This window comes from Trachurus japonicus, chromosome 16 (assembly GCF_045865225.1).
Source record: "Trachurus japonicus isolate A0001 chromosome 16, Traja_1.0".
Taxonomy (NCBI): domain Eukaryota; kingdom Metazoa; phylum Chordata; class Actinopteri; order Carangiformes; family Carangidae; genus Trachurus; species Trachurus japonicus.
In genome coordinates, this window is record NC_140922.1 from 3756838 (window position 1) to 3776990 (window position 20153).

Below are 20153 nucleotides of genomic sequence, written 5' to 3' on the forward strand. Positions count from 1 at the left end.
CCTTTAATTTTAGACAGACAGACGTGCTTGGTTTGGAAGCCTGTTCTTCCTCCCCGGGCCTTTCACCCTTACCGCAATAATTTAACCAATAGATAATTTAAGTATCTTCCCATAAGATACTAAGGCCTTCAACCTAGTTTAAATGTTAAATGTACTCTCAGGAGACAGTATTTAACAAGTAGTATTTAGGGACCTCACCCCCGGGACTCCAACCGCTCCTGGACCCCGTCGGGTCGTCAGGTGGAGTTACGCCACTCTCAAGGTTTTATCGTCTGCTGTTTTATGTCTCTATTTTTTTTTTTTTTATATATATACCTTTGTTTTTAAGTTTTAAAATACTTTTCTGATTCTTTTGCTGCTTTACTTACATGTACATTGGACAGGACACAGTTCTAGTGATAGTCAATATGCAGAATTCGTTATAACAGGTTTTCTGCGTACCTTTTATGTGCCGGCTTGTGTCCTTATCCTCTGTCCATGAAGAAAAGCTTTTAGGTCGAATGGTCCATCCACCTGTCTTGCTCCCCCTTTAACACGGACGAGCCCCCATCTGTTGAGATCCGCTCGTGTGGATCTCACCCAGGTCGGGAGGCAAGACACAAAGTGGAGGAGGCGAAGGTTGAATCAAATAAGTATTTAATCGCAGTCTGCAGAGAGCGGAGATCATACAGCACACAAAGACAGTGTTACCAGGAAGAGCTGAGAACGATCTGATCTGTGTATGTTTCTGTTCAGTCTGACACACTGTGGGTTTGGTCCCTCCCAGCGTGCAAGGCCTGTACTACTGTGATTGGTCTGTGTGAGCTCTGACGTGTGCTGATGTGCAGGCCTATGGTCACATGATCTATGTGTAGTGAAATTCTGTGTGTAACTATCTTAAGGTCATGGTGACTCTCAGTTCTGCTCTTTCTGATACATTCTGTTATGCACATGTCATTTTGTAACATAGCTATTATTATTCACAAGTAGTAGATATAAACAACAACAACCAACACAACGACCATTAGTCATTGCGTTATTACATTTTATTACATTGAAAATTGAAGATTTTCACTTCCCCACAAATGTAATAAAGCTCCGCAAACGTAATAGTTATTACATTTGTGGGAAATCGCGAATTACGTTTGTAGTAGGCAGCGGCTATTACGTTTGTGGAAAATGTATTACGTTTGCAGGATTATTACATTGAAAGCTGCATATTTTTATTACGTTTGTGGTTTATTACGTTTGTGGGCATTATTACATTGGCGGGCGTTACATGTGTCTTCACAGAGTTGTAGGATTGTCACATTTCAAACTCAATGCCAATACCCAGGAAAATATTGAATATGACATCATATTCAATACAGCAGCAGTGACTCCCAGCTTATTATTCTTCCATTATTTTATTTTTTATTATAATCAAAAGAACTTATAACAGATGTTTTTTTAAAATTATTATTATCAAATGAAAAGCTAACTAAGAGTTGTGCAATTCCAACGTGTATTGTTTCATCACATTCATTAATGCATCTCCTCTGACGGACGGACGGACGGGCGGGCGGGCCGGCCGGCCGCCCGCCCCCCCCCCCCCCCCCCCCCCTCACAACACACACACACACACACACACACACACACGTGCACGTAGACAGCGGAGAAAAAGAGAGGAGACGACAGAGGAGTGTTGCTGTTAATTTCGCCGTTTTAAACTCTTACGGCTAAATTCACCCTACGTGCGTCTAGTTCTGTGTAACTAGGCTACTCACTCAGGTCCAAACGCTCTGGACGCTGCCTGCTCTGCTCTGCTCTGCCTGTCGAGTGCGCGCGTCGGGCGCTGTGGGGGCACGCTGTTAATATCGATACTTTTAGAAATCAGTCATGTATCCAGATGCGCCGTTTTGCATCGATACTTTTGACAACTATACAAAGCTGTGCTACAGGTTGTTGTCTTCTGGGGGGAACTAGTTGTGGCACATGTACCATTTCAGTAATGTACGGAGCCCCCAAAGGGACATGGAAGGAATTTTTTTTTTTGCGAGATCTCGCAAAAAGTATTGCGCTGTCCGCTGTCTCAGTGCTGAAATGTGACAGCGTGTCACTGCCCGTGAGAGAGAGAGCGTGTGTAGAGAGTTTTGCCACCAGCTTTCCTGTGTCATTTTGTGGAGCAGTAAGGCTATATCTCTGCTGCTCTAAAACCCTGCGCACACACTTGCAAGCAAACTTCCCTTCATAAATCACAGAGTTCCTACAAGTGTGCGCAGCTGAATCAGCTTCACGTTCCGCCCTGTACACGCCCTGTTTTAACCGTAGATGGTCAATGCAAACCACCACATGAATGCGGTCTGCATGTAAATGAACCTGACGTGCTGTTGTTCTGTCTGTGTTGTGAATTAGCTGCAGGTGTGAAAGTGACAACGTGACATGTTTCTGCAGCTGTTCACGGCGTCAGCGGCATGCAGCGCACGCTGTGTTGTTTTGGTGCTGCCCTCTCTAATGCTGGACCCGGTTCGGCACATGGTTACAACAATGACAACAGTTCTAGTGAATCTGAAACAAGTTATAAACCAGTCACCATCATGGGCCAGGCAGTCGTTGGTCCCTGAAGACCCTCTCCCTCCTTATTCTCCTCCAGCGGTGGAGAGATGGTGGTGAAGGAATTTTGATTTTGGATTTTCAGTTAAATTCTAATAAGATGTTTCTGAAACATCAGTCCAATGCAAAATAACGCTGTTGAATTAAATCACGAAGCGAGCTCAGCCTACCCGGGGTTACTTCCAGCCTCTCCTGCTGAACCTATCCACAACACTGTCACTCCGGATCAGCGGTACCACGACGCTGGTTATCAACTAGGTAATTCAACCCTGGCTTGTCTTGCTGTGAATCTGTGAACGCCAGTGTTGTGCTAGTTACTGAAAAATAGTAACTAGTTACAGTTACTAGTTACTTAATTAAAAAAGTAACTCAGTTAGTAACTCAGTTACTTAAACCAAAAAGTAATGCGTTACTGAAAAAGTAACCTTTTCGTTACTTTAAAACGTTTTTTTTCCAATGCTCCCATTAAATAAAGGTTGATTGAATTCCCTCTAACTGTCATTTCAGTTCTGTACTGATGCTGATGAAAGAACGTGTTTTTATCTGTAAAGTTTTACCATCATCATCATGCTGCATGGTGTCAGCATTTACAGCAGCTTTGACCTAACAGAACTGCAAAAAAATATTGAGGATGTCTTACTTTGACTGAGTTACATTCAAGAAGCTGTTTTCAATAACGGAAATAAATTCACTCCAGCGCCAGCGGTATTTTTTTATCGATCGATCAGCTGTGTTTACCCGGAGCGATCAGCTGTGTTTACCGTTTCAGGCGTCATAATTGGAGTCCGTCTGTCGGACTCCAACCGCTGCTGCTGCTCGGGTGGAGTGGGTGCTGGTGTGTCTCGCTGTGACTCTCGAGCTGTGTCCCAGTTCAGGGGCTGCTGCCTGAACTGGGACACAGCTTCGTTCTCGGATTCTGCGTTAGCTAACGTTACCTTCGCTCGCCGTCATGCCCTGCTCTGCTCTGCCCTGTCCAGTCCTCTTCATGGAGCGTGTTAGATTACGTGTGGGACGCTAGAGGGCGGCTGCAAAGTGCTTTGTTTTTCACAGTGTTGCAGTGTGCTCTGTCTTTCTTTCAATTCAATAAAACTTTATTGATCGCTAGAATGTAATGGGAAGTGTGTGCCGCTGTAAAACCTCACCCAAAGGAACGGAAAGGAACGGAGTAACGCAGCGTTTGGTAACGGAAACGGAGTTACTGATTTAAAAAAAACAACGCGTTACGTTATTAGTTACTGAAAAAAGTAACGGCGTTACTAATAACGCGTTACTACCCAACACTGGTGAACGTGCACGTATAAAGGGCGGATTCAAGGCAGCAGACAAAACACAACCAGAGCACCGCAGAGAGAAGCGAGGTGAGCGCAGCGCACACTTTATTTCTCCTGTGATGAAGAAAAAAAGAAGAAGCCTGCGGTCCGACCTGACCCGAGTTATTGAATGTTTACGTTTATTTAGAAGAAGTTTAATTGGTGCTGATTAAACTTGTAAATGATGCTGCTCTGGATACGATTCTTTCTGACTCTTTTAAACAGTGGCCAAACAACAGAACCATTTTATTATATTAGACTATATATTTTCCATTTTTGCTGAGCATAAGGTTTGTTCTAAATTAAATAAAAGCCTGTCTCATATAGACGCGTGTCTCTCTAGACGGGTCCGCTCGGCGCACACATACACACCCTCCAAAAAAAAAAAAAAAAAACTATTGGCAGAAGTCCGGGCCGTGAGAACCGGCAGTCTACCTCTGGTATGGATAATCAGCGTGATAATCCAATGGATTTGATCGATCCATCACATACATCAGTCCGATGCAAAATAACGCTGTTGAATTAAATCACCGTGTGTGTGTGTGTGTGTGTGTGTGTGTGTGTGTGTGTGTGTGTGTGTGTGAGAGAGAGAGACTGTGACCAAGCGCGCTGTCCGCTGTCTCAGTGCTGAAATATGAATGAATGACAGCGTGTCACTGCCTGTGAGAGAGAGAGAGAGAGAGAAAGAGAGATGGTCAGGTTATGTCAGATGAATTAGTCCTCTAACACAAACTACAGCTTGACTTGTCAGTTTTTCTAGTAGGATGTAGTTAACGGACAGTGTAGCATAGGGTCTGGGTTGTTTGGGGAGCTCTCTCCATGCTGATCGCCCACGGTGATTTAATTCAACAGAGTTATTTTGCATCGGACTGATGTTTCAGAAACATCTTATTAGAATTTAACTGAAAATTCAATATCAAAATTCCTTCTCTGTATTTAATCACCACCATCTCTCCATCATATTGTCCACTCCCAGAGCGCAGGAGGGGGAGAGGACGGCGCGGCTGCATGGGATAAAGCATCCGGTCCTATCGAGAGTCAATTAAATATCAAAGACTGGGAAAAAGCCACTATCACAATCGTTACACTCTTTTCTTGTTATCAGTCCTACTTAATGCTGTTAATCACAAAAACCGAGAGAAAATCGGCATAAATAAAAGCGTCATGTTAATTCTGAAGAATATATTTCAGGATGGAGGATACCACTAACTGACTCAACAAGTTTTATCGATCAGTCTAATTACTGTAAATAGGCCTATATACAGCGGTGAGCCCCGTGCGTAATGCTGCACCGCGGCACCGCTGGAGGAGAATAAGGAGGGAGAGGGTCTTCAGGGACCAACGACTGCCTGGCCCATGATGGTGACTGGTTCATAACTTGTTTCAGATTCACTAGAACTGTTGTCATTGTTGTAACCATGTGCCGAACCGGGTCCAGCATTAGAGAGGGCAGCACCAAAACAACACAGCGTGCGCTCCGATCTCGCAAAAAAAAAAATTCCTTCCATGTCCCTTTGGGGGCTCCGTAGTAATGGGCTTCTGAAGTGACCCGGAATATCTAATTATCATCTTGGTAATAAATAAATAAATGTTTCTACGTGGTATCCGCGGGTCATTCCGACATACCGCCACTCCGACATTGACGTCTAATTGTCGTAATGGCGGCACTTCCATTAATTGAAAACGTCCCACCACTCCGACAATTTTTGTTTCCATTGTCGGAATGGCGGTACTTTCCTTTTTTGGAAACGTCCCGCCATTCCGACATAAGGTCATTAAATGTGTAGGTTAATAATGATCACCGCGTCCCTGCCTGCCCATCTCTCTCCTCTAACAGCACTTTGACTCTGGTCAACGCCCTTGTCACATCCCATCGATTATAAAATGCATTATTATTATTATTATTATTATTATTATTGGCGCTGTGCTACTTAGTTTGCAGCTGTGGTCGAGAGAGCTAGAGAGTTAATGGAGAGAGGGACCGCTCCGCCGGTCAATCAGATCAATGTTGTTGTTTTTTATTGTATCACAGTGGTTACAGTAGCCTACGTTAAGATTAAGATTAAGATTAAGATTAAGATTATACTTTAATTATCAGATCAGTTCTGAAATTTGTCTTGCGTCCCATGACGTCCACAGTTTCACATAAACAATACAAAACACAAAAAACACACATTTACAGAAAGCATAAATGTCACCCTCACATTTAAAGAAAAACACAAACTACCTCCCAACTCCTCACAACACAAATCCAACATTACAAAGTGTCTTGGTGCAACAGCCAGTGCTCAGTCTGTACATGAACCTTAGGGTCTATTTAGAGACCAAACTCTGATTTAACAGTTTGACAGACTGAGGGACAAAAGAGTTCCTCAGCCTGTTCAGTCGAGCTTGTGGAACTCTAAACCTTCTGTTTGATGGCAGAAGCTGATATTCCTCGAATAACACATGAGAGGGGGAATATCAGCTTCTGCCATCAAACAGATTCAACAGGATCAGTGGTTCTCATGGGGGTCCTGGACCCCTGCATATTTTTGATCTCTCCTGTAGCCTGGCCGGGTCTGGCTCCAAGTTTAATTATAGACAATTTGATCTGCAGACGCACAGAGGCATGCGTAAAACACATATTTTGACTACTTCGTGCTGTTGCTATTTTTTAAAAACTTACTTTTCGTTTCCTTTGGATTTTTGTGCGTATTATGGAGCCGTCCTGGTCCATGTTTATAAGCCTTTTTACCAGGAATAAATTCCCAAAAGTTGCAACAACTTGTAGTGATCCACTGGGTTTTGCCTGGCCATAGTCTATTGGAGCTGGGGTAGTTTTGCAGGTTTGCTGCAGGCTTTTTTCATTGTGTATTAGGCCAGGGAAATGATCAATTATCCTTGTGGTTTGCGCACGGGGACGTGCGGACCTTTAATGAATGAATGAATGTTTCTTTTTTGCTGTAAGTTGTGTGCGTAATGCGTAAAAGTGCATTAGTGGGACCGAGGGTTTAAATGGAGAAGTGACGTGGTGAGAGGGGAGGAGAGGCGGCATAGTGGATTATTTTTCCTGGTGGATTACCCTGTGGATCATAACGGCCCGTTTGGACACCTCACAGCCCGTTCTCAGCCAAGCGGGATGAGGGAGAGGACTGGTGGTCACCTCGGCGGAGCCGCGGCGTCTCTCCCGTGTGGACAGTAGGACAAACAAACTCTCTCTCACTCACCCTCACCACGCGTCAACTCACGCACGCACGCACGCGCACACACACACACACACACACACACACACACACACGTCCGGCACGGACAGTGACAGTGCGCACCCACACACACACTCGGACTTAATGGACAGTGGGAGGGAGGAGGTCTTTCGGGTTCTGTTGATCTGTGTGTAATTGTTTACTATATGCCGCCTGTGATGGGCACGTTTTGAGTTCAGTGAAATACAGAGACTCAGACTAAGTAGCGACTTTGATTATTGCTTCCCTGGACGCACCAGTAGCGCGAGCCTAGATCCGCCTGCAGCAGGACTGCGTTGTGCCAGTTCCCCTTATATCCTTATTGTAAGGGAAATTGTTACAAACTGACATCGGAGTGTGTGATTGTAAATGGCGAGACTTTGTGTTTGTGTTTATTTATTAAGCTTCCACTGACTGTATCACATCTGTACACATGTCTTAAAACATGAAAAAAAAAAAAAAAAAGCCTTGTCGGAATGGCGGGACGAAACTGTCGGAATGGCAGGACGTTTTCATGTCGGAATGGTGGTATGTCTGAATGGTGACATGTCTGAATAGTAGAATGTCGGAATGGCGATATGTCGGAATGGCAGCATGTAACCCTTTTACGTACCCCTAGGGGTGCGCGTACCACACTTTGGGAACCACTGTATTACAGTATTTTAAAAATGTTTTTGAACATTAATAATCATATTTGTGCTCATGTTGTGTACAGATATTGGACTACAACGAGTGCCATCAGACAGGTGCCAATAGGTGAGTTATGAATTCTGCCAATTTAAAACGTAGCTACTAAAATACATTTACAATTCTGTAACTAATTCATCTTTGTACATTTCTGTGCAATTCTGTCCATGTACAGGTGTTTGCAGAGGTCCACCGAATCAACAATGTTAACCTGCGCAATCAATTCTACAAGGAGCTGTAGACACGCACACTCATCACCTTGTTCAGAGAGAAGGCTAGACTGGCAAGATAGCGGAAGGACTCGGCAAGATGATGAGGATTTATGACCTTCAGGTGAATTTTTAACTTTACATGATTCAGAAACAGATTATTTGCAAACAACTGTAAGAAGCCATAGTGTGAATTGCTGTATGTAGAGGCCGGGAGGAGGAGGGAGATATGAAGGAGGAATGGGGGGACAGGCAATGGAGGAAGGAAAGGAGAGAGGGAGAAGTTGAGAGGAATGAAGGAGGGACAGAAGGAAGGAGGGATGGTGGACAAAAGGAAAAGAGGAACAAAGTAAGGAAAGGAGACAGGGAGGACGAGGAAGAAAAGGAGGGATGAAGACCCCAAAATACTGAATCTAACATCTATAGTGGTCACATGTCTGTCCATAGACTAGTTGTTTTACTTCCTACCGTCCTGTACGTCACTGTATAATATACAAATGTTGACCCTCTATCCTGTGACAGATCAGGTGACCCAACAATCTGGTTCACTGAGGGCTAGTGGCGCAATGGATAACGCGTCTGACTACGGATCAGAAGATTCTAGGTTCGACTCCTGGCTAGCTCGGTCAACCCTTTAACTGGTACTAACCAATTAGAAATCTTGACCCCTGTGCGATGTAAATCAAAACACCTAACCAAGTGGTATAGTTGTGGCCACAGGAAGCCAACAAAGTCACATGAACTTAATATTTAGGATATGACTGGAGTTAGAACAGAAGTCAGGAGCTGGTAAATATGCTGGGTCTTCAAACAGTCGATAACCATAGTCGCCGTGATCGGATAGTGGTTAGTACTCTGCGTTGTGGCCACAGCAACCCCGGTTTGAATCCGGGTCACGGCAACTTTGCACAGACTGGTTGTTTTATTTCCTACCGTCCTGTACGTCACTGTATAATATGGGGGGCAACCGCCATTCCGACATGCCGCCATTCCGACATTGGGCCCTAATTGTCGGAATGGCAACACTTTACCCTTTAATAAACATCCCATCATTCCGACAATTTTCTTCTCCTAAGGTCGGAATGGCGGTATCTTTTTCTTTTTTAAACGTGTTGCCATTCCGACAAATCTTTTAAAAGCCTACCCCACCCCACCGCAAAAAAAAAAAAAGAATAAATAAATAAATAGGCCTAACACGATTTTGCACTAATGATATGCCGGCGCAAAATAGCAGTTTGCCCACGTTTGTCCAGTGCATCTCATCAAAGCACACAGATTAGTCAGATAATTCAAACGGCAGACGATTTCAAAGCCTCAGATTTTAAGCAGAGGGACTGCACAACCTCGTAAACCAACGAAGGAGGAGATAGGCTTGAACGGGAAGCAGACCGTGCTTTCAATCACACACTCCGAACCCACTTGTTGCACTTTAGAAAATATAATTCGGGGGGGGGGGGGGGGGGGGGGGGGGGGCTTTAGCCTGACTCTCGCCAGACCCTTGTAGTTCCGCAAAGCTACGCTGAGCTCCGCACAAGGGTCTGGGACTGCTCCATAGGCGATTCATTTCAGAAGGCGGGGCCTTGTAAAAAAATCTTGTATGTGATTGGATAAACCACTTGTCCGTTATCTTGAATGACGTGCTACTTCAGCCACTCACTGCGAGCCGCCATTGTTGTTTGACTCAAACAGTCGCTTCAGCGCTACGTCACACCTCAGAAAGTCCCGCCCGGCGATCCTGATTGGTTCATTATTTTTTGCTCCGGGGAAGAAGTTTGCATTGGCCTCGAGTCCAGACCCTTGTGCGAAGCTGAGCGTAGCGCCTCTGGCGTAGCTTTGCGGAACTACAAGGGTCTGGCGAGAGCCAGGCTAGGGGGGCTTACAAACATGTACCAAAACGGCTCCAAAATACGCACAAAAATCCAAAAGAAACGAAAATTAACTAAAAGATTAACTAAACAGGTCGGTGTTTTACGCATGCCTCTGTGCGTCTGGCACACGCGTCTTGGAGCTCACCCACATTGGTTTGTGAATGAAAACTACATGTTCAGCTCCCCTTACATGTGAAATGTATTACTTATTATTATTGTTATTATTACCATTATCATTATATTATTGCTGTACGAGTCAAATACGACGCAGAGCCAGTCGCTCGAAACGTTGTCTTTTGAATTAAAAAAATAAATATATTTTTCAACTTCGGGAGAAGACGGTGTTGAGTTCTCTTTTTGCCTCATAACTAAGGACAGTGCCATGGATTTATCAGTGAAGAGTGAACTGCTGATATTTTGTATTGCTGAAATATGACCAAGCGCGCTGTCCGCTGCTGAAATGAATGACAGCGTGTCACCGCCAGAGAGAGAGAGAGAGAGAGAGAGAGAGAGTACGCAACCAAAATGTCATTTTACATGTAAGCGGAGCTGAACAGGCAGATGCGTAAAACACATATTTTGACTACTATATGCTGTTGCTATTTTTTTAAAAGTTACCTTTCGTTTCCTTTGGATTTTTGTGCGTATTATGGAGCCGTCCTGGTCCATGTTTGTAAGCCTTTTTACCAGGAGTAAATTCCCCAAAGTTGCAACAACTTGTAGTGATCCACTGGGTTTTGCCTGGCCAGCTGGGGTAGTTGATTTGCAGGTTTACTCCCCAGGTTTTTTTCATTGTGTATTAGGCCAGGGAAATGATCAATTATCCTTGTGGTTTGCGCACGGGGACGTGCGGACCTTTAATGAATGAATGAATGTTTCTTTTTTGCTGTAAATTGTGTGCGTAATGCGTAAAAGTGCATTAGTGGGACCGAGGGTTTAAATGGGAAAGTGACGTGGTGAGAGGGGAGGAGAGTGAGAGACACAGTCGGCGTTTGGACGGCTGGCGTGGCGGCAATTCCAAAGCGGCATAGTGGATTACTTTTCCTGGTGGATTACCCTGTGGATTATAAAGGCCCGTTTGGACACCTCACGGCCCGTTTTCAGACAAGCGGGACGAGGGAGAGGACTGGCGTGGTCACCTCGGCGTCTCTCCCGTGTGGACAGTAGGACAAACAAACTCTCTCACTCACCCTCACCACGTGCCAACACACACACACGGACAGTGACAGTGCAGGGGGGGGGCTTTCAGGTTCTGTTGATCTGTGTGTAATTGTTTATTATATGCCGCCTGTGATAGGTGCGTTTTGAGTTCAGTGAAATACAGAGAGCGACTTTGTTTATTGCTTCCCTGGACACACCAGTAGCGCGAGCCTATAGGTCCGCCTGCAGCAGGACTGCGTTGTGCCAGTTCCCCTTATATCCTTATTGTAAGGGAAATTGTTACAAACTGACATCGAGTGTGTGATTGTAAATGGCGAGACTTTGTGTTTGTTTATTTATTAAGCTTCCACTGACTGTATCACATCTGTACACATGTCTTAAAACATGAAGAAAAAAAAACGGAAACAAACCCACACACACACACACACACATACATACACACACCCTAACCACCGCTCGGAGTAACGCACATTTACTTATGGAAATTAAAGCCTTGTCGGAATGGCGGGACGAAACTGTCTGAATGGCAGGACGTTTACATGTCGGAATGGTGGTATGTCTGAATGGTGACATGTCTGAATAGTAGAATGGCGGAATGGCGGTATGTCGGAGTGGCAGCATGTCGGAATGGCAGCATGTAACCGTATAATATACAACTGTTGACCCTCTATTCTGTGACAACTCAGGTGATCCAGCAACCTGGTCCACTGAGGGCTAGTGGCGCAATGGATAATGCGTCTGACTACCTGCAATATAGCCTATTTGTCTACATAAAGGTTGAACTGAACTGAATTAAACTAAATTTACAGAGGCCACTCAGGCCCACAACAGAGAAGTTTCAACCAACAGCTCTACAGCCCAATCTCTGATCCTAGACCTCCACTCTTTGCGAAAATTATTTGAATAACAGCAATAAAAAGTGAACAAGGAAACAAACGCATTAACTTTTCGTAGGCTACCTGTGTTTCAGAAATCACATGAACAGTAAACCGGGCGTGGAGGGAGAAGCCAGTTGCACACCTGCAGAGTGTATGGGCCTGCCTGTCTTAAAGGATCCATCACCTGGTATTCATACTGGTTTTAGGTGTTGAAAGGGTCTTAAATGCAGTGGTCCCCAACCACCGGGCCGCGGACCGGTACCGGTCCGTGGATCATTTGGTACCGGGCCGCAGAAAGATGAAATGAAAATGAAGGGAAAAAAAATGAAATCGTTTGTTTCGTCTATTTTACACTTCCGGTCGTTTTATTTTGAAAATGTTGCCACTTCCGTTTGTGCATCTTCCCGGTGCTGCGCAATTGACAGGCAGGCACAAACGTAAAAGAGTGAAAAACACACATCGCCGGGCCGGGAAAAACTCAATAATGAGACGACAGAAGACCCGACGCCTGCCAACAAGAAGAAAGCTGTTCTAAAAGAAAAAGCACGAGTCCTGTTTTTAAATGACGGGTTCATTGCAGGTGATTCACATGCTCCAAGCTCCGCAATGTGTGTGTGGGACCCGGCCGGCTCTCTGCCGCTTCATCACTTCACAGAAAACTTCTCTCCCTGCGTTCTGCAGAATATCCTGAGATCACCACAAAAGCACTGAAAACCTGCTTCCATTACAAACATATTATGTTTGTGAAACGGAGTTTTCTGCAGCTTCAGCAGCAAAACGAGATGACAGAGTAGACAGGAACCGAGATGACAGACGGAGCATCACCCCCAGATGACTGATATTATTATTGTGTTACTATATTATGGTGAGTTGTAACAAAGAACGTAAACGTAAGAGAAAACTAGGCTATGTGAACGTGTAGTCCTGTTAATACAGTAGGCCTACATGTAATGTAAACAGGAGAACGTACGCTAACCCCCCCCCCGAAGAGAACGGCCGCCGCCGCCGCCGCCGCTCCCCACCGGTGACCGGTCCGCGGAGATAAAAAGGTTGGGGGCCGCTGTTAAATGCAAATTTTTGAGAAATAATATGCAACATTCACTTTTATTTATCCACATTTGTGTACCCAATTTTGCTCTCGCGAGAAAAACACGCGATCTTGTTTTACAGATTGTCATTGAAAAAAAAAAAATTCCATGCATTTACCGCGACTACTGAAACCATGGAAACGTAAATATAAAATTCCACCGGAGGAGCAAAACCGGCTTACGTTTTTGACGTTCAGAAAAAGGTGGATATATAAATAAATAAAATGTAATGCAGGCTGATCTGTTCATTGTAAAACATGTATTTATTGATGTAAATGTGGCGATTTATGTACACACAGAGCCCCCAGGCAGCGCTACTCCTCTGTCCAGTACACACAGGAAGCTTCACTTTTCATTCAAACAAACTGCCACAATTGTTAGATTTCATCAATGAGACCAGCATTTATATCCTAAAAAGAAGTTAACCAGCCGATGGTAAACCTCTAAAAGCCTGCGGGTAAGTTAAAGGGATAGTTCACCCTAGAATGATATTTCGCTCATTATCTACTCACCCTCATGTTGACTAAGGGCTGGAAGAAGTTTCAGATTCCTCCGTGGCTTCTCTGAGTTACAGGGGGTCTCGGCATAGCAGTGCATGTCCATATAACGGTTGCAAAGGGACACCGGAGCTCTTCGTAAAAAAACACACACAAAAAAACATCCAAATACCTCCATGATGCTCGTATGTAATGTCCGTCTTGTGCTGAAGCCCCAAATTGCGTAATTGTCCCGAAAAAAATTAAATAAGTCTATATTTTAAGCTTGTTTGTAGCGGAAGCTTCTCGAAGCTCCTCTTCCTGGTCCGTCCAAATCTCGCGTGATTCGCAGTAACCGCACTGACGCATGCTGACGCCGGCGCAAATCACGCGAGATTTGGACGGACCAGGAAGAGGAGCTTCGAGAAGCTTCCGCTACAAACAAGCTTAAAATATAGACTTATTTAATTTTTTTCGGGACAATTACGCAATTTGGGGCTTCAGCACAAGACGGACATTACATACGAGCATCATGGAGGTATTTGGATGTTTTTTTGTGTGTGTTTTTTTACGAAGAGCTCCGGTGTCCCTTTGCAACCGTTATATGGACATGCACTGCTATGCCGAGACCCCCTGTAACTCAGAGAAGCCACGGAGGAATCTGAAACTTCTTCCAGCCCTTAGTCAACATGAGGGTGAGTAGATAATGAGCGAAATATCATTCTAGGGTGAACTATCCCTTTAATTAACGAACGTTTTGTCCGCCGCGGTGTCAACGTAGTTCTGGCCGGCCGAGCACATCAGCAGACCGGCTGGCTGCCTCTGTGATGTCGCGGTCGTTGCTCCACAGGTGGAGTTTCACTCTCACCGAAAAACATCAGAGCGAACTTCTAAACAGCCGTTATTTGGATCAGAAGTCGCGAAAAACCAGCTGTGTGGTGGTAGGCTACCAGAGGAGAGTCTGTCAGTGTACTCTCTTAGCAAACAACTTCATAGACACTTCATGTGAGATTTTGACACCTAGTGGTCATAGTGTGGAATACCCACACAAACATCCAACAGAAAGACCGTTCATGGCTGTAGGTAGTTCATAATCTCAACATAGCAGTTAGTGTCAAATCTGCCTAGATAGATAGATAGATAGATAGATAGATAGATAGATAGATAGATAGATAGATAGATAGATAGATAGATAGATAGATAGATAGATAGATAGATAGATAGATAGATAGATAGATAGATAGATAGATAGATAGATAGATGGATGGATAGATGCTGGGTCTTCAAACAGTTGATAAAACTAGTTGCCGTGATCGTATAGTGGTTAGTACTCTGTGTTGTGGCCGCAGCAACCCCGGTTCGAATCCGGGTCACGGCAACTCTGCACATACTGGTTGTTTTACTTCCTACCGTCCTCAACATCACTGTATAATATACAACTGTTGACCCTCTATCCTGTGACAACTCAGGTGATCCAGCAACCTGGTCCACTGAGGGCTAGTGGCGCATGGATAACGCGTAAGATTCTAGGTTCGACTCCTGGCTAGCTTGGTAAACCCTTTAACTGGTCACATGTCTGTCCATAACTTAACCAATAAGAAATCTCTACCCCTTCGCTATGTAAATCAAAACACCTAGCCAAAACTAAGTGGTATAGTTGTGGCCACAGGAAGCCAACAAAGTCACATGAACTTAAAGCTATACAGAAAAGAAAATTGAATTTGAGCCCACTGTGGGTCCTAACATTAGTGTGATAACTCACCTATCAGACGATGTAGGCCAAACTTTGTGCCAAATTCTATGTTTGAGTAAATCCGGGATGAAAGTGTGGTATTTTTTTTGCATTGGATAATGCAGGCGCAATACGTCAGCCTGTACACGATTCATCAGCCATTGATATTGGATCCGTCAACCGTCATTCAAACGTCTGGGACACGCACACACACACTGAGCTCGGTCTCACCCCAAGCTTTGAATATCCCGCCCACACAATAATCAAATTCGTTTTCCTGACTCGGGTAAACTCGTGTTGCAGCTCGTGACAACTCGGCGCGACAAACAGGATGAACGGCCATTTCTGTACACCTTTAATATTTAGGATATGACTGGAGTTTGTGAAACACTGAGGACCGCCCATGTCAACCGTCATTCAAACGTCTGGGACACGCACACACACACTGAGCTCGGTCTCACCCCAAGCTTTGAATATCCCGCCCACACAATAATCAAATTTGTTTTCCTGACTCGGGTAAACTCGTGTTGCAGCTCGTGACAACTCGGCGCGACAAACAGGATGAACGGCCATTTCTGTACACCTTTAATATTTAGGATATGACTGGAGTTTGTGAAACACTGAGGACCGCCCATGGAGACAAAACAGAAGTCAGGAGCTGGTAAATATGCTGGGTCTTCAAACAGTTGATAAACCTAGTTGCCGTGATCGTATAGTGGTTAGTACTCTGAGTTGTGGCCGCAGCAACCCCAGTTCGAATCCGGGTCACGGCAACTCTGCACAGACTGGTTGTTTTACTTCCTACCGCCCTGTACTTCACTGTATACTATACAACTGTTGACCCTCTATCCTGTGACAACTCAGGTGATCCAACAACCTGGTCCACTGAGGGCTAGTGGCGCAATGGATAACGCGTCTGACTACGGATCAGAAGATTCTAGGTTCGACTCCTGGCTAGCTCGGCCAGCCCTTTAACTGGTCACATGTCAGTCAATAATTTAACCAATTAGAAATCTCGACCCCTTCACTATGTAAATCAAAACACCTAACCAAGTGGTATAGTTGTGGCCACAGGAAGCCAACAAAGTCACATGAACTTAATATTTAGGATATGACTGCAGTTAAAACAGAAGTCAGGAGCTGGTAAATATACTGGGTCTTCAAACAATCGATAACCATAGTTGCCGTGATCGTATAGTGCAGTGATCATCAACTGGCGGCCCGCGGGCCGAATCCGGCCCGCCGAACCTTCCAATCCGGCCCGCGACTGAGTTCTAAAAGTTTACAAGTATTATATTTCTCGGGCTCTGTGCGCCTGTAAGTCAATGCGCTGGGAAACGGAGATACGCTCAACGTGTTTGTGTGTGCCTGTGAGCCCCTTCACTGGGATTAGGAAACGCCGCAGTACCCAAAGCACCGTGCATGAAAGTTTAGGGAGCTTGGACTGCAGGGTTTTCCCTGTCTGTCTGCAGAGGCCAGCTGCCTGGGTGAGTTTGGCCGCAGCCTTGGTTAAACCAGCCGGGTGTGCACGGGCCGTTCAGATGTAGCGTCTTTTGCGCACTCAAACCCATTCAGTGTATATGCGCGCCATGCACCCTCTCAAAACAAAAACGATGCGGTAGCGGCGCGTGTTTGATGCCACTTGGTTGTTTTTTTTTCTGTACGTCCGCGGCGCACAGCTGCACGGACCTGCTTTGTGTCCCGGTTCCCCTTCCGCCTGTGTCTCTCCTACTGTTTCCCACTGAGCTCTGCCTGTGTGTGGAAAAACGTCGCCTCCCAGATGTAGAATGTGTATTACAGAAGAGAAACAAGCATTTCAGGACTACTGACTTGTATCAATCAGAACCGATTGTCAGCCTCCTTTCATATTTAGGCTGAAAATCACAGGGCAAGTCAGCAGTGTAAAGCTCCAGCATGTGGGAGGATCTGAAAGTCCAGCTGTCAAGATTTTTCATTTTATATCATACCAAACACCAAAGATGTATATAAATGAAAATGATGAGCTTACAGGTAAAATAAAATATAAACAACTAAATTATTAGGCAAAAAGGTGAATTTAATTTCAATCTCGGCCTATTTGAATGTCCGGCCCCCAAGGTGTCTGAGATTCTGGCCCTTCGACAAATATAGTTGATGACCCCTGGTATAGTGGTTAGTACTCTGCATTGTGGCCGCAGCAACCCCGGTTCGAATCCGGGTCATGGCAACTCTGCACAGACTGGTTGTTTTACTTCCTACCGTCCTATACGTCACTGCATAATATACAACTGTTGACCCTCTATTCTGTGACAACTCAGGTGATCCAACAACCTGGTCCACTGAGGGCTAGTGGCGCAATGGATAACGCGTCTGATTACGGCTCAGAAGAATCTAGGTTCAACTCCTGACTAGCTTGGTCAACCCTTTAACTGGTCACATGTCTGTCCATAACTTAATCAAATAGAAATCTCAAACCCTTCGCGATGTACATCAAAATAAGCAAGCAAAGCAAATAGTGGCATAGTTGTGGCCACAGGAAGCCAACAAAGTCACATTAACTTAAAATTTAGGATATGACTGTAGTTAAAACAGAAGTCAGGAGCTGGTAAATATGCTGGGTCTTCAAACAGTTGATGAACCGTCGCCGTGATTGGATAGTGGTTAGTACTCTGCGTTATGGCCGCAGCAACCCCGGTTCGAATCTGGGTCACGGAAATTTTCCACAGACTGGTTGTTTTACTTTCTACCGTCCTCGACATCACTGCATAATATACAACTGTTGACCCTCTATCCAGTGTTGCCAACTTGGCGACTTTGTCGCTAAATCTGGCGACTTTCCAACCCCTCTTGGTGACTTTTTTTGTCAAAAGCGACTAGCGACAAATCTAGCGACTTTTTCCCGTGATATTACAAACGTTTCTGGACCTGAAATCACGTTATCACAGCTGTTTTCAACGAGCAGCGGCGCTGCCGCGGGCACTCACAGGTATTCAGCCTACACACAGTAGTGTCACGGAGCTGCCTCCGCTGCATTCAGAGACGCACTGCTCCACGCCACAGACATAAAGAGCGCCGCTGGCCGCTGCCGCCGGCAACCCCCCCCCCCCCCGCTGAGATAATGACGTCATTTAGCGACTTTTAGCGACTTTTACAACAGCCAATAGCGACTTTGCTTACTGAGGAGTTGGCAACACTGCCTCTATCCTGTGACAACTCAGGTGATCCAATAACCTGGTCCACTGAGGGCTAGTGGCGCAATGGATAACGCGTCTGACTACCTGCAATATAGCCTATTTGTCTAAATAAAGGTTGAACTGAACTGAATTAAACTAAATTTACAGAGGCCACTCAGGCCCACACCAGAGCAGTGGCAACCAACAGCTCTACAGCCCAATCTCTGATCCTAGACCCGTCCAGTGTTTGCGAGAATTATTTGAATAACAGCAATAAAAAGTGAACAAGGAAACAAACGCATTAACTTTTCGTAGGCTACTTGTGTTTCAGAAATCACATGAACAGTAAACAGGGCGTGGAGGGAGAAGCCAGTTGCACACCTGCAGAGTGTATGGGCCTGCCTGTCTTTATGGACCACTCACATTCTGTGATACGCGCCAATATGCTTTGATTGCATACGACACAGCCATGGGTGTAATATAAAAATGTATATTCTTCTTAAATAGGTGGTATTAGAACTCAGTGTTCTCATAATGCATCCAGTGAGCCGCAGTCGGCTCAGACCTGCATCTGTGGACACTTCCTCTATACTGTTACTGGCTACTCCCTGGAAAAAACAACTGTGTGGTGGTAGGCTACCGGAGGAGAGTCAGAGTCAGTGTGTTCTCTTAGTAAACAACTTCATAGACACTTCATGTGAGATTGTGACACCTAGTGGTCATAGTGTGGAATACCCACACAAACATCCAACAGAAAGACCGTTCATGGCTGTAGGTAGTTCATAATCTCAACATAGCAGTTAGTGTAAAATCTGATCCTAGATACTAGATAGATGAAATAGCATTGAGTAGGTTATAGGCCCAATGTATTATAAACAATGTGCAGTGTGGATAAACAACATGGAAATGGAAAATGATTTATGGGGGGGAAAATTAAGAGGATTTTATTTCTTAGAAAATAAGTAAATATTTTTCTCAACTGTTTTGTGAAGAGCTGCTTAAATGTCCTGTCAATGATGGAAAATCACAACAGGGACACACACACTGACAGTCATGATCATGGTTTGGTCAATACTGCAGCCACTCCTATACCCTCAAGACCAAAACTGAATATTTCACTTGCACATACATGGCCTATACATTATACAGGTACTAAGCATATGCTACTACTGTACACACATTCATAGACAATAAGCACATGCATCCATAAGAGAGCATATGTCAGCTGTAGCCTAGAGCTGTTTGTTTATGGCGTGTACAGTCTCTGACAGGAAATTTACTAACCCTAACCCTCTTAACAATGCAACATTAATATGTAAATGAGTGGATACAAATTTGTGGAATCTCACCTCATCTTACAACTCTGTGTCAGCTTGCTGGCTGGGTGCATGGCCAGCTATGGGAGTAAGATGGGGGGCCTTCATTAAAACATTTCATGTAAATTTAGATTTATTTATTTAGATTTACTATAGTCTATAAGATTATCTCCTTTATTAAAGGGATAGTTCAACATTTTGGCAAATAGGCCCATAGCCATAATCGCTATAGTCATAGCAGTAGGTTCGTTACCTTTATTTGTCGGTGTAGCTATTTTTATAATGGCGGAGTGGAGCGGCAGGCTGCTCAGAGAGGCTCATGGAATTTCTTGGTTTCCCGCATAAACTCATCAAATACACAATCCAACAACTCCAAAATGCTCTGGTGGACAAGTTGTGACCTGCACATTCACCACGCTATGAGATAAGAACGTTATGAAACAAAGTTGTTTTAGAGGTAAATTAATGCAAAACTGCTGAT

General features: G+C 44.7%; 3 non-coding genes across 3 annotated transcripts; all 3 read left to right on the top strand.

The window, feature by feature from the left end:
• Window positions 1–8553: 8553 nt before the first annotated feature.
• trnar-acg (transfer RNA arginine (anticodon ACG)) lies at window positions 8554–8626 on the top strand. Its single transcript has one exon. It is a non-coding gene; the product is annotated as a tRNA-Arg (tRNA).
• Window positions 8627–14778: 6152 nt separating this feature from the next.
• On the top strand, window positions 14779–14850 carry trnah-gug (transfer RNA histidin (anticodon GUG)). The gene has a single exon. It is a non-coding gene; the product is annotated as a tRNA-His (tRNA).
• Window positions 14851–16093: 1243 nt separating this feature from the next.
• On the top strand, window positions 16094–16166 carry trnar-acg (transfer RNA arginine (anticodon ACG)). The gene has a single exon. It is a non-coding gene; the product is annotated as a tRNA-Arg (tRNA).
• Window positions 16167–20153: the final 3987 nt, after the last annotated feature.